We start from the raw sequence: 22,300 nt of genomic DNA on the forward strand, positions 1-22,300 counted from the left end.
ACCGCTGGGTAGCTTCTCTCCTCCTGCTCTTCCCGCTCCAGTTCATCTCATTCACCTCCTATTTACTTATTGTATATATTTATACAGATTGTAAATTACAAAATAATTTTTTAAAAAAAACAAAGTGATGGACGTTAAGCTCCGCCTGAAAAAATAGGCGATTGTGACTGTACTTTATATTTCTGAACAAAGATGTAAGAAAGGTACTTAGAACTGAAGATTGCTACCCTAAACAGGTACTGGTTTAAAAGGAATCTTTTCATTTTTTCACCAAAAACTATTTCTTTTCAATCCAGTTTTGTTCATAAGCATTATAAAGTCGCCCTGCGATAGGGTAGACCCAAGAATAAGTGAATAGAGGCATCTGAGAAAGCCTTCGTGGTTACGGACTGAGAGCAGAAGATAGCTGGGATAGATCCAGTTGGAAGCTGAAATTATAATATTTGTAGAAGTATAGAAATAAATGGGTATGGCTCCAGAATTTTCTACAACTTCGTGAGCCAGCCCGCGCTGGAGTTCTGTCACCAGGCTCGCGAGCTAAAGGAAAGGTTTCGTGGCAGTCGATGTATAGCAATGATGATGGTAGACGCCCCATAATCTATTGTGTAGGAGGAGAATGATTTGGTTTGTCTTCGGGAATAGTTCGGCCATTCTTCTAATGTTCCACGAGAACATTTCGTTATGTACATTTCTTATATATTTTCTATGAAAGGAGCGTGAGTAAGTCGCAATTAAAAATAAAGAATGATAACATCGACGGATCGTACAGTCAACAGAAATATGGAGTTTAAATAAGATAATCGTGATGGGTTATATCTTAAAAATTACAAAATAATAGTAATAATAATAGTAATAAAAGTTAGTTATTAACTTTAAGGGAAAAGCTTCCAAATTTGATTACTGCAAGAATATCAAGGCTTGAAAGGGTAAGATACGAAGAAATAGATATTAAAAAAATGAAGGTTTCAAAAAGTGTGCTACAGAAGATGGAGTTAAAGAAACTTAGATTGTACAGCATGGAAGATGGAAGTATGGCTAAGGAAATCTAAGATTGGGAAGCCGAAGGAAGAAGATAGGGTAGACCCAAGAATAAGTGAATAGAGGCATCTGAGAAAGCCTCCGTGGTTACGGATTGAGAGCAGAAGATAGCTGGGATAGATCCAGTTGGAAGCTGAAATTATAATATTTGTAGAAGTATAGAAAAAAATTGTAGAAGTATCGTTTTGAAATATAGATGTTCTATCTTGATTTGCAATACTTTAATAGTTGGTAATAAAAGTTTAGAAGTGAGGAGAAAACAGTACAGTTGTATGCGCATAATGTGCAAGATAGTAACCATTATAGATTGGTGGGAGTGCATGAGAATGGGGTCAACATGTAGGAAGGAGGTGCAATCCAGAAAGGGGACACTTCACTTGATTGCATAACAGCACGTGCTGCTGCTTCGCTCCCACCGCTGCTGCATACGACCGGCTGATTAAAGGTCAAGACCCTAGTATCTGCTCTTTTTGTGAATTCTGCAGGCTCCCCAGAGTGATGGTGCCTTTCTCTTACAGAATGAACCTCTTAGGGGGACGGAGATACGAGGTCTGGCTATCAAATATCGAGACTATTGCTGTAAAACATTTTATTTTAAATTTATACATATTTAGTTATTATCACCTTCAATATACACCCCTCCCCTATCCCTACAACGCTCCATGCGAATTTACCGTGGTTCGAAACTGTGCTGGAAGTCTTTTTCTGTCAGCTCCTGCATGACGCGTGCCGCTTTTTCTTTCACAGCTTCAACGGACTGAAATCGTGTTCCTTTTAATGCAGATTTGACTTTGGGAAACAGATAAAAGTCACATGGGGACAGGCCAGGTGAATAAGGTGGATGGCCTAAAACTGGGATGCTGTACGTGGCTAGAAACATCTTGACAGACAATGCAGTGTGAGCCGGCGCTATAAGTTTCAATAAAAGATAACTTTCAGTAGCGGTTTCACCAAGTTTCATGTAAAATTTCATGACAATTCGTTGCTCTACGACATGTGTAGTATCATGATTTCGGCAAAACGAAACTGACACCTCTTACACAAACGAAGGTTCCGGTCAGACAGATTTCTCTACAAACATGTGAGACGCAGCAATCGAAAGAGAAGGCTTTACGCTGCACAGCTGTCGGTCGTTAGGATTTGGCACATGCATATTTCTTCTGTAGCAGCATCAGTCTAGTTATTTAATAGCCACACCTCGTAGACCTACTAGGATCCGAGCCTAAAAACTATCAATATTAGCTTCTAAAAACATGCAGTTCGTTCAGAGTTGATTGTTGTTTGCAACTAATGTGAGTTTAGCAATGCACAAGCAAACTCTTAATTTCTCTTCACACTTGTATATTGTTTACAAACGTCTAGATTCTATCTACAAAATCTGATATTAAAAGGATTTACAATAAATCGATTACAGAAATTTAGCAAATCGATACAATACATTGTTAATTATTTAAATAAAATTAATGGTTTTCACTTATAGCGATCGTGCAGATTTCAGATTTTGACTTTTAACCAGAAATATAAGTTTTATGATTAATTGAATCCCAAAAATTGATCTGTGCGTTTGGTAAATTTGATCAGGAAAACTAAAAATAGAAAAAAAACGTGTTTATTTATTATATTTCATTTTTTAAATCTCCAACGAATTTATTAAACTTTCAAGCTCATAACCCAAATAAATATTAAAATTAATATAAGTAAATTAAGGATCTTATAAGTACATGTATACTATAAATTTTATTTGTAACCATTCACACGGAAAATACTTCTTTAGACAGTTCTGGAGGAGAGGTGGATGAAACTTGCCTCTAAAGTATCATTTTAATGAATAAAATTCGAAATAATTAAATTTTCAAGTATTGTTCATTGTTTTTAGTGACTGATTCATCAATCCAGAAGACAAAAAAGACTAATGCCAATTTCAGTCATTTTTTATTATTATTTTAATGAATTAAGGTGCGTCAACATCTGTGGTTATGGGTGCCCGGAGCTTTTATTCAGTGCACTGCCAGCCCCTGGACAGTGTTCTCTCGATAAAGACAGTGAGCTGTAAGAAGCTCACAGGAAGAGAAAAATTTAAAGGCCAGCAGTAGCTGGATTCGAACCCAGGACCTTTCTCGTGGGAATCCAATATGCTAACCGCATAGCTAATCCCCTACCTAGTAGTAAGTCGTTATTTTATTTTTGCCGAGCTTTCGTTGTTAGGGACTGTGACATCTTCAGGGATGTGGAACATATTTTACGGTAGAATTAATTAATAATTGTGTTACAATTAATTTGTATAAAGTTAATTTACAAATTACAAATTAGTGCCTTATTACAGGATAAATTTGCGTTTTTTTAAGTTTATTTGTAGAAGCTTGTATTGCGCGAATTATGGAAAGAAACCAAAGGTACCAATGATACATATTTTTTAATAAGAACTAGCACAAGTGTGAAGAAACCATACGATTTCAATGTCATTGTTGCACTTCTCTTGAGAATATAAAATGAAACCTTTTTTCTTTTGTGCAATACTTGCTTCTTTTTCTCTAGTCTTAGCAGAAAATAATGCATTGATTCTCTAATTGAAGATATTAATTAAATGGTTCAAAAAATGGGCTATCAAACTGAACGAGACAAAAATCTCAATGTATTATCTTCATTCTTCGATGCATCACTTTTCCTTTAGTCTTTTACAATTTAATTCCTTTACCAGCAGTCAACGTAGTCCGCTAACTTGGGCTTTACCTCGAAAAAAGACTTACATGGAATCCTCATACACGACATAAGAGAGAACAGAACTCAACAGACGCTTCCGACAACTGAAAAGACTACTAGACAACAGATCAAGACTCACTCTAGAGGACAAAAGACTTACGAGGTCTGTAAATTAAGTAATGAGACTGATTTTTTTAAAAATTTTTATTCAAAAAGAATTACAATTCTATATTGTCACCTTCAAAATAACTTCCTTCTGAAGCCACACAGCGCTGGAGACGTTTCTTCCACTCCTCATTGCAGTGCTCGAACTCCGATACTGGAATAGCCTTCAGCTGGTCGGATACAGCCGTTTGAATGTTTTCGACTGTCCCAAAATGAGTTCCTTTGAGGTGATTTTTCAACTTCGGCAAGAGAAAAAAGTCACAAGGACTCAAGTGAGGCGAATAAGGAGGCTGAGGAGCCACAGGAATGTTTTTACTGGCCAAAAAACTTGTTTATTGAAATTGCTGTGTGACAAGGAGCATTATCGTGATGCAACACCCACTTGTTCTTCATGTTTGGTCTCACCACGAATGACCGTTTTTCGAAGTTTTTCCAAGAACCTCTCGGTAAAAGTGTTGATTAACCGTTTGACCTTGAGATAGAAACTCTTTGTGGACGATTCCGTGGATATCGAGAAAACAAATCAGCATGCATTTGATCTTCGACTTCGCCATCCTTGCTTTTTTTCAATTTCAATAAAGGAGTTTTTGGCCAGTAAAAACATTCCTGTGGCTCCTCAGCGTCTCCAGCGCTGTGTGGCTTCAGAGGGAATTTATATTGAAGGTGACAATATAGAATTGTAATTCTTTTTGAATCAAATTTTTTTAAAAAATCAGTCTCATTACTTAATTTACAGACCTCGTATATACGAGGGTCGTTTGAAAAGTCCGTGCAAAAATAAAAACTACTTAATTTTTTGGGGTAAACCTTTTTTATTTTTCAACATAGTCTCCTTTTAGGCTTATACACTTCGTCCAACGCTGCTCTAGTTTGTTGATCCCTTCCGAATAATAGGATTTGTCCAAGTCTGAAAAATAGCCATTCGTTTCTGCAATCACCTCCTCGTTTGAATAAAATCTTTTTCCCGCCAGCCATTTCTTCATATTGGGGAACAAATAGTAGTCCGAGGGAGCCAAGTCTGGAGAATAGGGGGGATGTGAAACGAGTTGGAACCCTATTTCCATTAATTTTGCGACCACAACTGCTGAGGTGTGAGCTGGTGCGTTGTCGTGATAGAAAAGGACTTTTTTGTGGGCCAATCGTGGGCGTTTTTCTTGCAGCTCGGTTTTCAAACGGTCCAATAACGATGAATAATATGCATAGTTTTACCCTTTTCCAGATAATCGATGAGGATTATTTCTTGCGAATCCCAAAAGACAGTCGCCATAATCTTTCCGGCCGAAGGAACGGTCTTCTCCTGTTTTGGCGCAGATTCCCCCTTGGTAACCCATTGTTTAGATTGTTCTTTGGTCTCAGGAGTGTAGTGATGTATCCATGTTTCATCCACAGTGACGAAACGACGCTTAAAGTCCTGCGGATTCTTCTGGAACAGCTGCAAACCGTCCTTGCAACACTTCACACGATTTTGTTTTTGGTCAAGCGTGAGCAATCGCGGCACCCCATCTTGCGGATAGCTTTGTCATGTCCAAATGTTGATGCAAAATATTATGTACCCGTTCATTCTAGATGCCCACAGCACTAGCAATCTCACGCACCTTCACTCTTCTGTCATCCATCACCATATCATGGATTTTATCAATGATTTCTGGAGTAGTAACCTCAACAGGGCGTCCAGAACGTTCAGCGTCACTTGTGCCCATATGGCCACTCCGAAAATTTTGAAACCACTTATAAACTGTTCTAATCGAAGGTGCAGAGTCACCATAATGTTTATCAAGCTTCTCTTTAGTCTCCTGAGGCGTTTTGCCTTTCATAAAGTAGTGTTTAATCAACACACGAAATTCTTTTTCGTCCATTTTTTGAAAATCACTCGACTTCCTCGATTCAAACGAATGCCAAACACAAAGAAATAGACCGATTTGGCTGAAACTTGGAGTGTGTTCTTCCAAGAGATGCTACTAACTAAACATAACCTCGATACGCGCCAGTAGTGCTATCTCTCTGACTTTGCACGGACTTTTCAAACGACCCTAGTATGTAAGTATATTATAGCCAGTCTGGGCTTATGGCATCGAACTGTTTGGGTTCAACGAAACGCTCATACCTCCAAAGGAACCACTCCTTGCTGCCTAAAATTCTTCGCTGTATAGCAAACGCTGCTTTACAGACCAATTACAGACTGAAACATTCCTTTCTTTACACCAGTTGCTAAATTAGTTACAGAAAATTCCATCTGTAACAAATCTGCAACAAGATTATTAATTTTAATTTGAAAAATGATATCTATCATAGAGTTGGTCACTAAATCTAGATTGACGTAATTCCAATAAAAAGAATAAATAATTAAAAAAACTGGTTTTAACAAACCAACTGTTAAAAATGAATTAAAAAATTCTAACTACAATGTGAAGATAAGATCCTCAAGATTGGCTACTTCAAAAGCAGGAACGGAAGTTCAGGCACATTCCGCCCACATAGTTGGTATTAATGGGAGCGAAGGCCTCTATCCTACAGCAACTGGGCTATTCTCTGCTTGTATTTCTTAGTAACATAAATATTAGTAAGAATAAATCTAATATAGATTGTTTTTTTAAAATTAAATGTTCAAATTTCTGCAGTAATAATCAATCTAAAAATTAAATAATTTTTTCTTTTTTACGTATTTTATACCAAAATTATGGATGTGACCAAAAAAAAAAAAAACTAATGCAATATTGAGTTGTACATATTCTTTTAAATTAAATAAACCAAATCACAATATCCAGTGTAAACACTCATTTTAATTTCTAATATTGTTGGTCACTTTAATATAATATATTGTATATGCAAATATGTGCCGTTTATTTTGAAAGTGGGGCAAGTCCATTTTTTGTTATTTCGAGATATTTAAGGTTTTGCGGTTCAATAAATTTAAAAATATTGGTAAATATTAATAGACATATTTTTTTTGTATTTTATGGTGTTAGATAATGTAAGTTTATAATCCTACAGTGTTTATAGTGCTGGGTAAGAAAAATAAAGATTTATTATAACTAAATGGACTTGCCTCACTTTCAAAATTAATGAATTATTGTAATCGTTGATTTAAATGAATAATATTTCAGTCGTATCAGTCTTTTTTTAACAATAAAAACAAAATACTAATCAATAGTTCAACTATTAGGGAAGGGATTAGCTATGAGGTTAGCATGCTGGACTCCCACGCGGAGGTCCCGGGTTCGAATCCAGCTGCTGACCCTTAGATTTTCTCTTCCTAGGAGCTTCTTACAGCTCACTGTCCGGTGATGGGCAGTGTTGTCTGTAACGAGAGAACACTGTCCGGAGGCCGGCAGTGCACTGGAAAAAGCTCCGGGCGCTAATGACCTCAGCTGTTGATGCGCCAAAAAAAAAAAAAAAAAAAAAAAAAAATCAACTATTCTTCTTCTTTTTAATTATCTTTGAATCATTTTGGTCCGAATTGCCTTCGTATTCAGATTCAGATTCTGATTCCAAGATTCTTCTTTTATTACCGATTGTCATGGGTCTTATTTCTACAAACATAATAAAATTACTTGCAAATGAGGATTTTATTTGAAATGGCGTTATTACCCAGAAATAGTTATTTATTTAACAAGTGTGGAAAGTAGTACTTTTCCTCACGCGAGGCAGTGTTTGCACGCAAGTGCTTCGCTCGCTCGTGCAAGTGCAAATTGCCGAGTGTGAGGAAAATACTTGACACTCGAGTTAAATATTATATTTTTTCTGCAACCATTAGATTTATTAACTCAAAAAATTAAAAATTTATTTTTACAGTCTTATTGATGGAGGAGTGTTTTCTAAACAGGCATCACTAGAATCCATTTTAAATTTCTATAAGGTAACACTATAACCTTTTTAACTGTTATAATTAAAAATATCTAATTATTTATTAAAGTATTATTTTTATTTCTACATTCCTTATAATTTTTATTTTATTTTTTAATATTCGTTTTTTAATTATTTAGTTACGTTAAATAAGCTTATTAAAGTTTTACAGAAAATATTTATGTTAATAACAAAACTTCTTATATCCAGGAAGCACAATAAAGTTTTTCCACACACTAGTGCGGAAAGTGACACTAATGGGAATTTTTCCCCACTAGTGTGGGAAGTTGGGCATTACACAGCTGATTTTAATTGAGTAATGAGAACTTCCCTACATGGTTGCAGAAAAAGTATTTTTATTTTATTTTTGTGACCTACCAAATTCACTTTCAGATGCATCAGAGTTATAATTACCGTTGTAGTCGGTTTCAGCCATTTTTTCTTTTTATAAAATAAACCAAAATCCGTTATTAATTTTCAAATAATGAAACTTTTTTCGTACACCGAGCACAAAACAACACAGCTTACTTGATAGCCGATAATATAAGTGGAATGTTATACAATTTACAGTTTTTCAGAATGTTTCCAATAGTACTAAAATTTCCTGATGTAGGTGTTATTATCGAAACACAAAATTAAGATGTACTTATTGTTATTAAATAATAATCGATAGAAAGATCGATAAAAACACCCTACATTTCAGACGATGTTAAACCATCACATTTGCTTCACCCTACAGCAACCGAAGTTAAATTTTGCTGTATAGTTAAATAATTTCAACCTAAGATGGACTTGCACCATTTTCAAAATAAACGGCTCATATATTCTTTGTTTGAATAAATTTTATGGATTTTGGGAGAATTCGAGGGAAGAAACAATGTTTAGCTTGCTAGTTTGATAAAACAGGGAAGTGATGATACAAGTTTGAGGTAGAGAAGTATCTACTGCTCGGTTTACCAAACTGGATACCCAATCATAAAATATGGACAACAAAATTATATACGTAATTCTTTTTGTTTGATGGAGATGGAAAAATGTTTTTATACAACTTCGGTTAACATTCGCCCACGGATATGTGGAACGTTCATCCTCTAAAAAAAATCCTCGTTCCCCTACAGGCAAGAAAACCTACCCTGGGACCGCATTATATCAGGGTGGTGCCTCGTAATATGCCTTATTGTAACTACCTTTAAAATAAACACAAGACTATTTGCTTTAAATGAAACTTATGTACATAAGTAATTCGCACCAAATAAATAATAAGAAGAATAAAATAAAATTTCACTATTTCTGATAAATGAACTAACCAACGGAAGTACAAAAAAAGCAAAACAAAATAGTAGTCAAAGATCTAATGGAAACAGTTTCATTATGATAATTATCCCACTGAGGACATTAACATTGTTGATGTTTAAGGGTTGGTAAAAGGTCAATGCGAAGGTTGAAATGAATAAAATAGCCTTGGCAAAGAACAATGTCCAACCGCATACCACGTGCATACCTCATGATCTAAATCGCACACTGTTAAATGCTCAATTTTTTGCAAATTCAGTTTTATTGGCTGACATGAAACTCTAATGTAAATAGCCAGTTATAACTTATTTTCCTTCTAATTTCAACTTTCGACATGACTTCTTTTTGCGGCAGAAAGATAGTTTACAAAAAAACAATTTGACTTGATTATTTTCATGATTCTAGTTACTAATTTTCTTCGTACCCATATTGTATACTTAGTATTTAAAATTAAAATATTCTTACGACTAAGCTGTGGACAAACCTCCGAAAGTTAAATTTTGTTTTCCAAATTTTGTGGCTCTTCAGCCTGTCCAAAGTAAATTGTATGTTTCAATTTTATTGAAACAAATTAAAATTTCATTTATTAAAGTAAAGATATTTTTTCAAAAAGAATTTTAAATGTGATAGGTTAGAAATTGAATAGAATTATATTAAAATACGGTACGTAATATGTAGTACTACCGTTATTTTCATTCAAACACAGGTTTAGTTGTTATTTATTTGTTTATTTACTTTGCAATAAGTGAAAATAAATATAAAAAACATTTAAATGTTATTTAATATCATAAAATAATAATTTGTGAATACAAATGATCTACAGAGTTTGTTTACACTCTATCATCCTTGCGGCTCTTGGTAAGATTTATTAAAATTATTTAAGGAGAAATGGCTCTCTACTTAAAATAGGTTGCCGACCCCCTGGTCTAGGTGCTTATCACTAGATTATCACTCACTCTCCATTCTTACTTATAAATACATTCGCTTCACACATTCATCCCTCTACTATATACAACTATTTACATACAAACTTACAACTAATGGATGGATCAGTACTCTATATTCCTGCCATCCTTATAGCTTAACCGAAATTAAAATCACGTAATCCTTCTCTAATCATTTTCTTGCATTCATTCTAATCGGCTATAACTTTTAAATACATTCATATTTCATTGGTAGCTCTGCTATAGATTTAAGCACATAGAAGTTGGTGGAGAATATCATGTCTTCGTAGCGAAATGGTGCATCTAAATACCTGTATATATCGTCAAACATTCGTTTCCTTTCTACTACATAACGTGGACATATCATTATTATATGTTTGAAATCCTCCTCCTCATTGCAATCTACGCAAAGAGGAGAGGACCTCTAACTGGAAACAACGTAAAAATAACTTCCTCCTAACAAAAACCAAATGTGTAAAGTAATGCCTATTTTTTTTGGTTGAGTTATTCGTCTATCTACCAAATTAGGAGCCCCGCATGCAGTTTTTCCTTTAACGGAGCTACAAATTAACTCAGATCTGAAATTCTATCCATTTAGGACTTATTTACCTCGAACTATTGTATGCTCATGTATGGTACAAGTGAAACTATCGGACTGTCAACATACATAAAGATAAAATTTTAACACAAATAAAGATTACTTGAAGAGAAGTAGATAGAACAAAAATACAGTAAAGTAATTGCCTACTTTTTCAGGCGTGGCTTAACGTCCAACTACCAATTAGGTGTCATGGACGAAAGTGGAAGCTCATACTTTGCTTTAAATAATTTTTTCTGACAAATAAAGAGTAATCATACGCGGGATTCGACTGGGAATCTTCCACTCTCGAAGCCACGCTCTTGACCACTAGACCAATATCCTCCTCAAGTAGATGGAAATGTTGTCTATGAAATAATAATAATAATAATAATCAAGAAACTGAAATTAGGAAAGAGTCGTTTTTTTTAAAAAAATACAGTGGTACCTCGGTTCTCGACCACAATTCGTTCCGGAAGTGCGGTCGAGAACCGAAACAATTTATCCCATAAGAAATAATGTAAACTATGTAGTTTATTTCGTTTCTAAGCCCCAGAAATATGACGTTTTACTGGCCTAATTTTTATATTTTATGTAAAAACATTTATCTAAACAAGAAATAAGATCTAAAAGTGTAAATATAAAAACAACTCGGCTCATCTCGGGTGTTCGAGTTTCAAATGTTTGTGCGGATTTTAGGACAATATTTTCTCGAATTTCTTGATCGAATACCGATTTGTTTGAAAGTCAAGTCGTTCGAAAACCGAGGTACCACTGTACTTTAAAAGTTCAAAGTCATGATGGTGTCCAAGCGTAACAAAAGGTTACAAAACTCGCGTGTACAAAACATGCAAGTCTTTACCTTTCAGACTGAGATTACCGCAAAATACGTGTTTTTAATAAAAACTTAAACCAAAAAATTTTACATATGTTTCCTCGTAGAAGAAGTAAAAGAAACCAGTAATTTCAGAAGAGCTGACTTTAATTACTAATACACGAAGCACAGCTGAAACAATAGTGTTTCACACGAGCCATTTATAGACAGATAAATTTCTATAATGTCCAGTTTCAGCAAGTATTTAACTGCAAGAAGTCAGAATCATTCTTAGACTGATTTCTAAAACGTGAATGTCTAGCTCGTCAGATTTATAAATCTAGACACCACTCAGCAGGGAATAATGGCACATTAAACAAAAGCGAATATTTGAACAAATTGTAAGTGAATAAAATGTTGACGAGTCAAATCTCTGTTAGACAAGTATAACAAGTAATTATGGCCTTGTTTTCTGGACGCCAATTGATCGTAAATTAAAATGAAACTATCAGCATTAAAGTACCTTAACTCAAACATCGTCTGTTAGACTTATAATTTTTAAACTAATTAAAATCTATTACCAAAATGTGTCGAATTGTTGAAAGACTTAGGAATACACCTTTAGATGAGTTTTATCTATTCTAACAAGTGGTGGTTCATACTTTAGGTTATATGATTGAATATTCTGTTCCTAGAATTATTTAGAAAATCTAATAAACTAAAGATGCAGTGAATATGCGAATGAAATTTGGCGGCAAATACTCAGTAGCGCAACTCTGTATCTAGCAAGGCCACCACCAAGGGCTAAATGGATTTTCTTTTTCAATAACTTGTTTCGATAACCATTCATACTTTCAGAATTGCTAAATGCACAAAGATAAGCGAACATCACTAGATCGAGGGAAGTCTAAAATTCCGTTTGATTTTGCTAAATGAACTTTTCAAAAAATTATGCTCAAATTTCTGTGTGTTCGATTATAGGTGAATTAGGTGCATTATGTTTAGATTTTATTGCTAAACTAGTCGAAGAAAATGAAATGTAGGGCACTTGCTGATTTGTGTACATTTTAGCCTTTAATCAACCATTATACTGTAAGTTTTTGTTAAACAGATTTTTGTACCTATAGATAGATTTTCCTTTTTGTCTTTTCTGCAAAGTACGTAATATATCTAATTTACAGATTTTCTTATCATTTATAATAAGCAATATTTTCATCATGTCCTGATATGGTATTAAGTTGGAACCGTAACAACCACTGGAGAGAACATTTAAAATTGGTCTTAAAGTTGCTGTCCCCAAAGAATCCACATTTATGAAACGATTTACAAAATCTCCAAAATTAAACCATCTATATTTCAATAACTCTTAACACTAAAACAATGCTATTTATACCAGTTATAGAGTAGACTTTTCTCTACAATTTAGTGTAGAAATCATTAAAATAGGAACATTACGAAGAGAGTTATAGAGGCTTGAAATTTGAACGATTTGCGAAACCTCCAAAATTTAACCTTCTATATCTCAATAATTATTATTATTACAACATTATTATTTATACCAGTTATAGAGTAGATCTTTCTTCACAATTTGTTAATGAAATCATTAAAATAGGAACAATACGAAGAGAGTTATAGAGGTTAGAAATTTGAACGGTTTGCGAAACCTCCAAAATTTAACCTTCTATATCTCAAAAATTATTACCACTAAAACATTGTTATTTATACCACCCAAAGAGTACACTTTTCTCTACAATTCGGTATAGAAATCATCAAAAACGAAACAATACGAAGAGAGTTTTAGAGGTTTAAAATTTAAACGGTTTGCAAAACCTCCAAAATTTAACCTTCTATATCTCAATAATTATTACCACTAAAACATTGTTATTTATACCACCCAAAGAGTACACTTTTCTCTACAATTCGGTATAGAAATCATCAAAAACGAAACAATACGAAGAGAGTTTTAGAGGTTTAAAATTTGAACGGTTTGCAAAACCTCCAAAATTTAACCTTCTATATCTCAATAATTATTACCACTAAAACATTGTTATTTATACCACCCAAAGAGTACACTTTTCTCTACAATTCGGTATAGAAATCATCAAAAACGAAACAATACGAAGAGAGTTTTAGAGGTTTAAAATTTGAACGGTTTGCAAAACCTCCAAAATTTAACCTTCTATATCTCAATAATTATTACCACTAAAACATTGTTATTTATACCACCCAAAGAGTACACTTTTCTCTACAATTCGGTATAGAAATCATCAAAAACGAAACAATACGAAGAGAGTTTTAGAGGTTTAAAATTTAAACGGTTTGCAAAACCTCCAAAATTTAACCTTCTATATCTCAATAATTATTACCACTAAAACATTGTTATTTATACCACCCAAAGAGTACACTTTTCTCTACAATTCGGTATAGAAATCATCAAAAACGAAACAATACGAAGAGAGTTTTAGAGGTTTAAAATTTAAACGGTTTGCAAAACCTCCAAAATTTAACCTTCTATATCTCAATAATTATTACCACTAAAACATTGTTATTTATACCAGTCATAGAGTAGACCTTTCTTTACAATTTGGTAAAGAAATCATTAAAATAGGAAGAATGCGAAGAGAGTTATAGAGATTAGAAATTTAAACGGTTTGCAAAACCTACAAAATTTAAGCTTGTGTAACTGATTAAATTAATTAACTTTAATTACTAGAACGTTTCAATTTATACCAGTGATAGAGCTAACTTTTCTCTTCAATTACGTGAAGAATTCATTGAAATCTGTACAATACGAAGAGAGAAAAACCTTTTAAAATTTGAACGATTTCCAAAATTTAACCTTCTTTTTCTGATAACCTATTCAATCCATTACCGGAATGTGTGTTGTAGAGACTTCGAGAAAGAGAAAGCATGCTTGGTATTGAAGCTAGTGGTCTCTGTTTCATTTATTTCATTAGCCTGTTTTAATATTTCTCTAGAATTGCGTAGTTTTCTATTTATTTTCTATCTTTTAATAAGTTAACCAAATTAAATACCGTTTTTTTATCAATAACAATGGCAGAAGTTTGACGTAAATAATGAATAATTTATGTAAACCGTACGTAATATAATTAATGTTGGTCTGCGTTAAAAATAAATATTTATTAGTTAGAAAGTGATATGGTTTATTTTTTATTCAACAGTAATAAATCACAAATTTATTCAATTTAAAAATCTGTTTTCTGGAGTTTTAGTATAATTTTAAGTGAGAATTTCCTTCTAAATCTGAACTTTATTTACCGATAATCAATATATATGTTGCAGGAGTAAAATATAAATATACCCGGTATATTTTAGGATGTAATGGATGCTAGATAGTTTCATTTATATCCCAATCGAACTCTATTTTCAAACATAGAAATCTTTGATACGCAATTTTAGAACTAACCAAATTATAGTCCTCCCAAATATACTAAATATAAGTAGAAGGTGCTCTAATACATTCTCTGTGTTTAATACAATATAAAACACCTACAATTTCAAATATGATGAAATTATTATATTTTCTCTTTCAATGAAAGTAATTTCAAGCTAAAAGTAAAATCAAGCTAGACCATATAAATAGTCCAAGATAAGTAATGGTTACTAGAGGTAACCCAGTAAGAGGATGTGCTAGAATTATATGTGATTGGCGAGTAAATTGTAAGAGTTCGCCATTCTCCTGCTGGCCTGCCAAAAGGTGTAAGTTCGTGTGAGCCCAAAAAGAGCCGAGCCATTAAAATGAAGAAATTTTATGTGGCACTATCCAGGTAAACTTCTCTTAACTTATTTCCTAGTAAATGGTGAAGGCTACCGAAGTCTTTGGACAGATCAAGTGCTATAGCAGGTGTGCCAACCACTTCAGGTTAGTTCTGACCCTTACAAACTCGATCAACATCACAGGATGGCCACCAATAAGCTTTAGTTTTATGCAGTGTTCGTGTTGAAACGAATGTTGTATAATAGGCTGAACAAGAACATTTTTTTCGATTAAATGAAGCACGCTTAGCTTAAGCAATTTTTTGTTTTAACATGAATCAAATTAAGTAAGTAAATTGTAAGCCATAGACATGGTTATATAAAATAGACCACGATTGAACTCAACAGAGTTAATAGATGCCCGTAACACAATGTTTCTAAGGATTTTTATACGAGGTGAGGCTATTAAATAACGAGACTGATGCTGGTACAGAAGAACTATGCATGCGCTAAATCCTAACGACCGACAGCTGTGCAGCGTGAAGCCTTCTCTTTCGATTGCAGCGTCTCACGTGCTTGTAGAGAAATCTGCCTGACCGGAACCGTCGTTTGTGTAAGAAGTGTTAGTTTCGTTTTGCCGAAAACATGAAACTACACATGTAGTAGAGCAACGAATTGTCGTGAAATTTCACTTCAAAACTTGGTAAAACCACTACTGAAACTTATCTTTCATTAAATGAAGTTTATGGCGATGAATGTTAATCACGTGCGCGAGTTTTTGAGTGATTCAAGCGTTTCCAAGATTGCTGAGAAGACGTCGAAGATGATGACCGCTCGGGTAGCCGTTCAACGTACAAAACGGATGAAAATATCGATTATACTTAATCAACATTACTACCGAGGTGCTTGCTTAACTCCGTGAAAGGTAAGGAAAAAACGACCCGATTTGTGGAAGAACAAGTCACGGGGTTCTCCATCAAGACAGCGCACCGACTCACACTGCTTTGTCTGTCAAGACGTTTCTAGCCAAGTACAACATCCCAGTTTTTTAGGCCATTCGCCTTATTCGCCTGACCGGGCCCCATGTGACTTTTATCCGTTCCCCAAAGTCAAATCTGCATTAAAAGGAACACGATTTCAGTCCGCTAAAGCTGTGAAAGAAAAAGCGGCAAGCATCGTGCAGGAGCTCAAGAGAAAAAGACTTCCAGCACTGTTTCGAACAATGGTAAATTCGCATGGAGCGTTGTAGGGATAGGGGAGGGGTGTATATTGAAGGTGATAATAACTAAATATGTATAAATTTAAAATAAAATGTTTTATAGCAATAGTCTCGTTATTTAATAGCCACACCTCGTATCTAGAAACAATGAATATGGTCTAAAGTGTAATGTACGCATGTTAGTAAACATCAAAAATGTGCACAGCTTATTAGATCTAGTAGAAGAAAAACGCCAACTAAAACTCTCATTTCGAGCTCACATTTTTAGAAGCGACTTTTTTATATCCAAATAATTTAATTTAACAAATTAAATTTATATATAATTTAATTTATATCCAAATAATTTAACAAGCTCCTTATTAGGGGGCTAGTACAAAAATTTATCCACTCACCTAATAGCCATCTGTAAGACGAAATTCCTGATCTGTCACCTCCAGCTCCCGTAACGTTACTGGTCAGCTAGTGCGACACAAAAATGTTCTTAAGCCACATAAAAAGTCACATGATGCTGATACGAAATGAATAGATTCTTTTGTTAGGTCTCTATTCTATTCTATTATTTACAATGGTATATATTTGTGAAAGTTACGTCATTATTTTGTAAACAAATAAATTTATTTATGGACTAAACATTGATTTATCAAGTTAGTGTTATCATAGGTAGAACCAATTTGTAGACTTTATGTATATTAAATTCAAAATAATTTCGAAACTAATATAAAGAGAATGAAAGAAGAGTATTATTCTAAAACTAAACAAATCTACTCGATTAGAACAATATGTATTCCAAGAATACGTAATAAATTATTAACAATTGGCAGTTTTGATAACCTAATAAAGGTAACTAATATAAACATCCAGTTGAAAACAACTAAACATTAAATATAAATTCAATGTATAAAGGAAACGTGGTAAATGAGATTAAAATTCCGAATTTTTTTAAACAAAATTGCGTTATTGACAGTGCATATTTTCAGAAGGATTTTTTGCAATTATTTTTGAAAACCGCTGCAGGCTTATTTCTAATATGTTAACTTGTACTATAAACTTCCTAATTGCTAACACATAATATTTACTGATAATTTGAAACCTTCTTTTGTTTTCGACAGAGAATTTATAATAAAGCAGTTTTGGAGAGTTAGGGATAGTGTCCCCTCTAAATTGCCGTTTTTTTTTTAATTACTTGCTTACTTATTTGATTACTTTTTTATATTACGTTCTTAAAATTCTAATTTTTAAGAAATTCTCTTAAACGGGGAAGTGTTAACCGTCTTTTCAGTTTTAAGGAGGGGTTCTGCAGTTGACGCTTTGATTAATGTTCTTATCTAGTCACCATTATTAAAACCAACTATCTGAAAGTAAAAATTCGAAAGAGTGATTGTATCCGCAGCTAATAATAGAAAATATCGTTGTTTTTATCAGTCATGAAACGTAGGTTTTTCTTACCTATAACAGATTTCAAAAGTCCTTTAGATGTAGAGTAATTTGTTTAATGTAAAGAATTTGTTTTTCCACAAATATCAATATAATGAAGTAGCTAATGCAGAATAAGAGAAGGAACTCGGAATCAGCTGAACTCGGAACGGATTCAAATCTCAATTTTGAGGAAATTCTGAAGAAATAGATTAGAATAGGATGGTTCCAACTAAGAAAGGAACGCCGGAAAGAATGCCCATTGTTCCTCGTCTAAGCCATTCCTCTACTAAAGGAATTCCGAAGCGTAAATAGTCCAGTAGAAAGATACTTAAATTACTGGATACTAATAATACTATTTTGTAGCAGATTTAGTAAAATAGTCTCCCAGTTTGTTATGTGTAAACTTAGAGAGTTCGTTTAACTTACCGGACACTTCATCTTCCCATAAACAAGAGCTCTGGTTTTTAAATAAGCCTCATAACCTCATGATTTTATTGGACTCACCATAGGTTGCGCAAATTGGGGAATCGATTAAGGCCGCAGTTAAATAGATAGTCCGCGGTTTGCTCAAACGTGAACCAATGGCGAATCTGAGACCTGCTAAAAATCATTCACTTCCTCACTTTATTTTAGGATACACTTTTTGTCTTTGTACTGCTAGTCGGATAACATGTTGAACAGTGATTGTGACCCACAATACTCCAACCCGTGCCTGATATACGAGGTCTGTAAATCAAGTAATGAGACTGATTTTTAAACTCGTTTATTGAAACATCAAGAACAAGTGGGTGTTGCATCACGATAATGCTTCTTGTCACACAGCAATTTCAATAAACTAGTTTTTGGCCAGTAAAAACAATTCCTGCGGCTCCTCAGCCTCTTTATTCGCCTGACTTGAGTCCTTGTGACTTTTTTCTCTTCCCGAAGTTGAAAAATCACCTCAATGGAACTCATTTTGGGACAGACGAAAACATTCAAACGGCTGTAACCGGCCTGCTGAAGGCTATTCCAGTATCGGAGTTCGAGCACTGCTATGAGGGGTGGAAGAAACGTCTCCAGCGCTGTGTGGCTTCAGAAGGAAGTTATTTTGAAGATGACAATATAGAATTGTAATTCTTTCTGAATAAAATTTTTTTTAAAAAATCAGTCTCTTTACTTAATTTACAGACCTCGTATCTGTAAGAGTCGTACAAGAAAATGTCCTCATCCGATTTTGTTTTACTTTTCTTGAAATATATTTGTGCTCTACAAATAACACCTCAAATAGATAAGATTTGTACAGCAAGGCGTGCATGAAACACTATAAATAAACATTCATGTATCTGATTGTATGTAAATTTCTGTACGAGTATCAAAACAATGAGGTGAAAAGTACTGTAAAGGTTGTTGTTACTAGGTAGCGCCGTTATCGACAGAAGCCACACACTGTTGAACTCACTACTGGAGGGCAAACTGATAACCTACCCTACAATTCTGTACCTCAATTATTTTGACTGTATACACTTAACCATATTCCATTTATTTCAAATGTTTAACTTCATTACAACCTAAATATTGGTTAGTACTTTTTTGTTCCACTTAATTCTAAGTGTTCTTAAAGAACATGTGCAAAAGAATAGCCAAAAAAGAAACCTATATCAATGTCAGTAGATTTCTGAAGAAGGTTTACAGTCTTATAAAGGACTGTGACATAGAGATGTATTGAAAAAATCTATTTATGGAAGTGGAAGAATTTATTTTCCACACTTTAATTGGTAGATGGGTAAAGCAAGGAGTCACCTTACCACCAAATATTTTTAATGTTATGTTGGAAATTATTTTTAGGTAATTGAGTTAGGATGGCAAGAAATTTAATCATTTAAGATTTGATACTGAAATTCTGCTGTTTACTTCTTCAAAATAAGAAATGGAAAGAATGTTCGAAGTCTTGAATTGTGCCTGCAGAGAAGCTAGACTGTTAGTAAGTTATAAAAAGATTGAAGTACTCTCACTAACGTCAGTCAGTAAGGCGTCAATATGTTTATTAACTACTAAAAAGGCGAATAGAGAGAATTAACTAATATAGAGGTAAGTATGGCAATGAAAATGAAAATATTTAACAGCTGTTAAATAGAGCTCTATGTTTCCTAGTGTAATCTACAAAGCAAAAACCTGTGAATGACTAAAACAAGATGTGCAGATTAAGATTAAGACAGAAGAAAACACAGATTAGGATACTTACAGAAAGCAATGGAACGCAGTATGTTAAGCATTAAAATTAAAAGACAAAATAAGAAACTTAGTGATCAGGGAAAACTGAACTCATAGAAATGAAATTGGACAAGATATTTGTGCCGCACATGAAAGATAAATTAGGCAAGTTAGTGACCGATTCATCTCCAGAAGAGTGGAAAAAAAAGAAGAGGTGGATGTTAAGAATTCTTTGGTCATCTGTGGACGAAATGTGCATGAGACAAGAGGTTCTTCCATAAGGTAGAGGTTGCTGAGGGCTTTGCCTAGTTCCTGAGACAAAAATTTTATTTTATTTAGTAAAATGCTATTTAGGAATGTATGCATTACATTATCAAAATTAGTGCTCATATTTTTTGTATTTTAGCTTGGAATAAAGGCTATTTTTAGTTTTATTTATTTATTTTTTAACAGGCACAAATTAGTTGATGAGAAAATAAAGGCTTTTTCTTTTTTCTGGTACACCAAAAAAAATGGTGAGTAACCCAGTTTAATATTAGCCAATTGAAACTAAAAATGTGCGTCCAGTAAACGTTTCTAAGAATTATTTTCAGTGAACGCTTTAACCAAAGAAAATATCTACTGTGCCAAAGATTTCTATCAACTAAACCTGTTAGAACCTGCCAATGCATGTTATGGTATTAGCATATTTTTAATCTAGTTCCCTCGAATACAGCCACAAACATCGCCTGGCGCTGGGGGATTCCCCTCAGATATAAACAATCTCAAAACTGTCAACTATATTTGTTATTTTATTTAATATAAATTTATCTGAAATAATTAGGTTAGATTAGGACTGGGACAATTCTTTTCCTATCCCCACCAATGGAGAGTTACGTAATATTAAATTTAAATTAGATCGGTGTAGATGACCTCACACAATGCAATCAGTTTGTAACCACTAGGATAGTCAAATTTTATTGAAATAACAACCATGAAAAACAATACCTTATTTCAATGTACAATTTAAAATTCTATTTCAATGAAAACACCAATATTTCTCTTTTTCAAGCTTTGATACTTACAATTTATTGTCCTTGTATGAAGTTACGTTTTTACTGAACGTAAAATAGCTAAAATACTCCCACCAGGTAGTAGAACGTGACATTGGTTTAAGGTATTTACAAGAATGGTGAGTAAATCAAGTATAAGGAAAATAATTGGAATCTTTTACAAGGAAAATGATTGCAATTAAAAAACGCTAACTGTCAAAATACACTTGAATAATTATCAGGAATTGATATATTTCTGTTATTCACCCGATTGTATGTAATAGAAGAAAATGTTCTCCTGTAGGATCCCAATAGGTGGAAAGATTAAGGCAACATTTTTCTGGAAACTACCCATTCGATCCATGATAAATTTTTGTCACGAAAATGATACAAATAAACTGATATTTAGACAAAATTTTGTTAAACATTATAACCTTACTCGTTTTATCAATTCTGCCAAAACCTTTTTTTCATCAAAATAAACTCAAATGTTAACAAGCTTTTATAACGTTCTGTTCACCAAAATATCCTGAGCTCCTTAAAAGCTAAGCGCTGAAAATACAGTATTGTTTTTTTTTGTTTTCGGAAGGTTTCATATAGTGTTAGTGAACATTCTACATCGATAATTTGACACGATCGATAAGATGAAAATGAGAGAAAAATTAACAAATACATAAAATTTATGCGTTTACAATATATTTTACATTTTTCATATTGTTTAATAATAATGAGTATCCGCAGTTAATTGGCAAGTTTACCATTAAAACTGTGATTAGGAAATCTTAAATTATAATACACCCACATAATATAATTTTAATTTTTTTAGTCGTGGCTTTTCTTTGGTACTTCGTTTTAATTCTAAAGTTTACAATCGGCGCTCTGAAGACAAACTCTCATCTACTATGCTGGAATATAATGTGTGTACTTTATTTTATTTCATTTTTTAAAAGTAATTACTGAGGGGAAATAGTTATTCATTTTTTTATTATTATTATTATTTTTAATTTGGTTTTTATAGTTGCAAAATTTTCTAATGCTGACTGATAACAATGTGCCGATAAAGGATAGTATCTTTTCTTTAATTAAATATTTATAAACTAAAATAAAAAGCTTACCCAAAACCACCGTAAGTATTCGAAAAAATTTTTAAGTAAAGGTGCAATCCAATAGTGACTAGAAGCCGAGTAAAGTTGGCTGTACGCACACACTTGGTTAACTAACGATCAAAATTATACGAGAGACACTTTTTTTTTCCAATGCGTATACAATAAACGGGAATTATTGTTTTATTACTTAACAATAATAATAATAATAAAAATAATTGTGTTAGTTGAGTGTTTACAAAAGCAGACT

General features: G+C 33.3%; 1 protein-coding gene across 1 annotated transcript in view; it reads right to left on the bottom strand.

Moving 5' to 3' along the window:
- PRL-1 (protein-tyrosine phosphatase 4A family member PRL-1) overlaps nucleotides 1-22,228 on the bottom strand; it is a 124,290-nt gene extending 102,062 nt beyond the window's left edge. Inside the window, exon 1 of the mRNA XM_074122158.1 lies at nucleotides 22,063-22,228. The gene's annotated coding sequence lies outside the window, so the exon portion shown is untranslated. The remainder of the gene's footprint in view (nucleotides 1-22,062) is intronic.
- Nucleotides 22,229-22,300: the final 72 nt, after the last annotated feature.

This window comes from Rhodnius prolixus, unplaced genomic scaffold (genome assembly GCF_049639745.1).
Source record: "Rhodnius prolixus isolate KJV_2025 unplaced genomic scaffold, Rpr scaffold_8, whole genome shotgun sequence".
Classification (NCBI taxonomy): Eukaryota; Metazoa; Arthropoda; class Insecta; order Hemiptera; family Reduviidae; genus Rhodnius; species Rhodnius prolixus.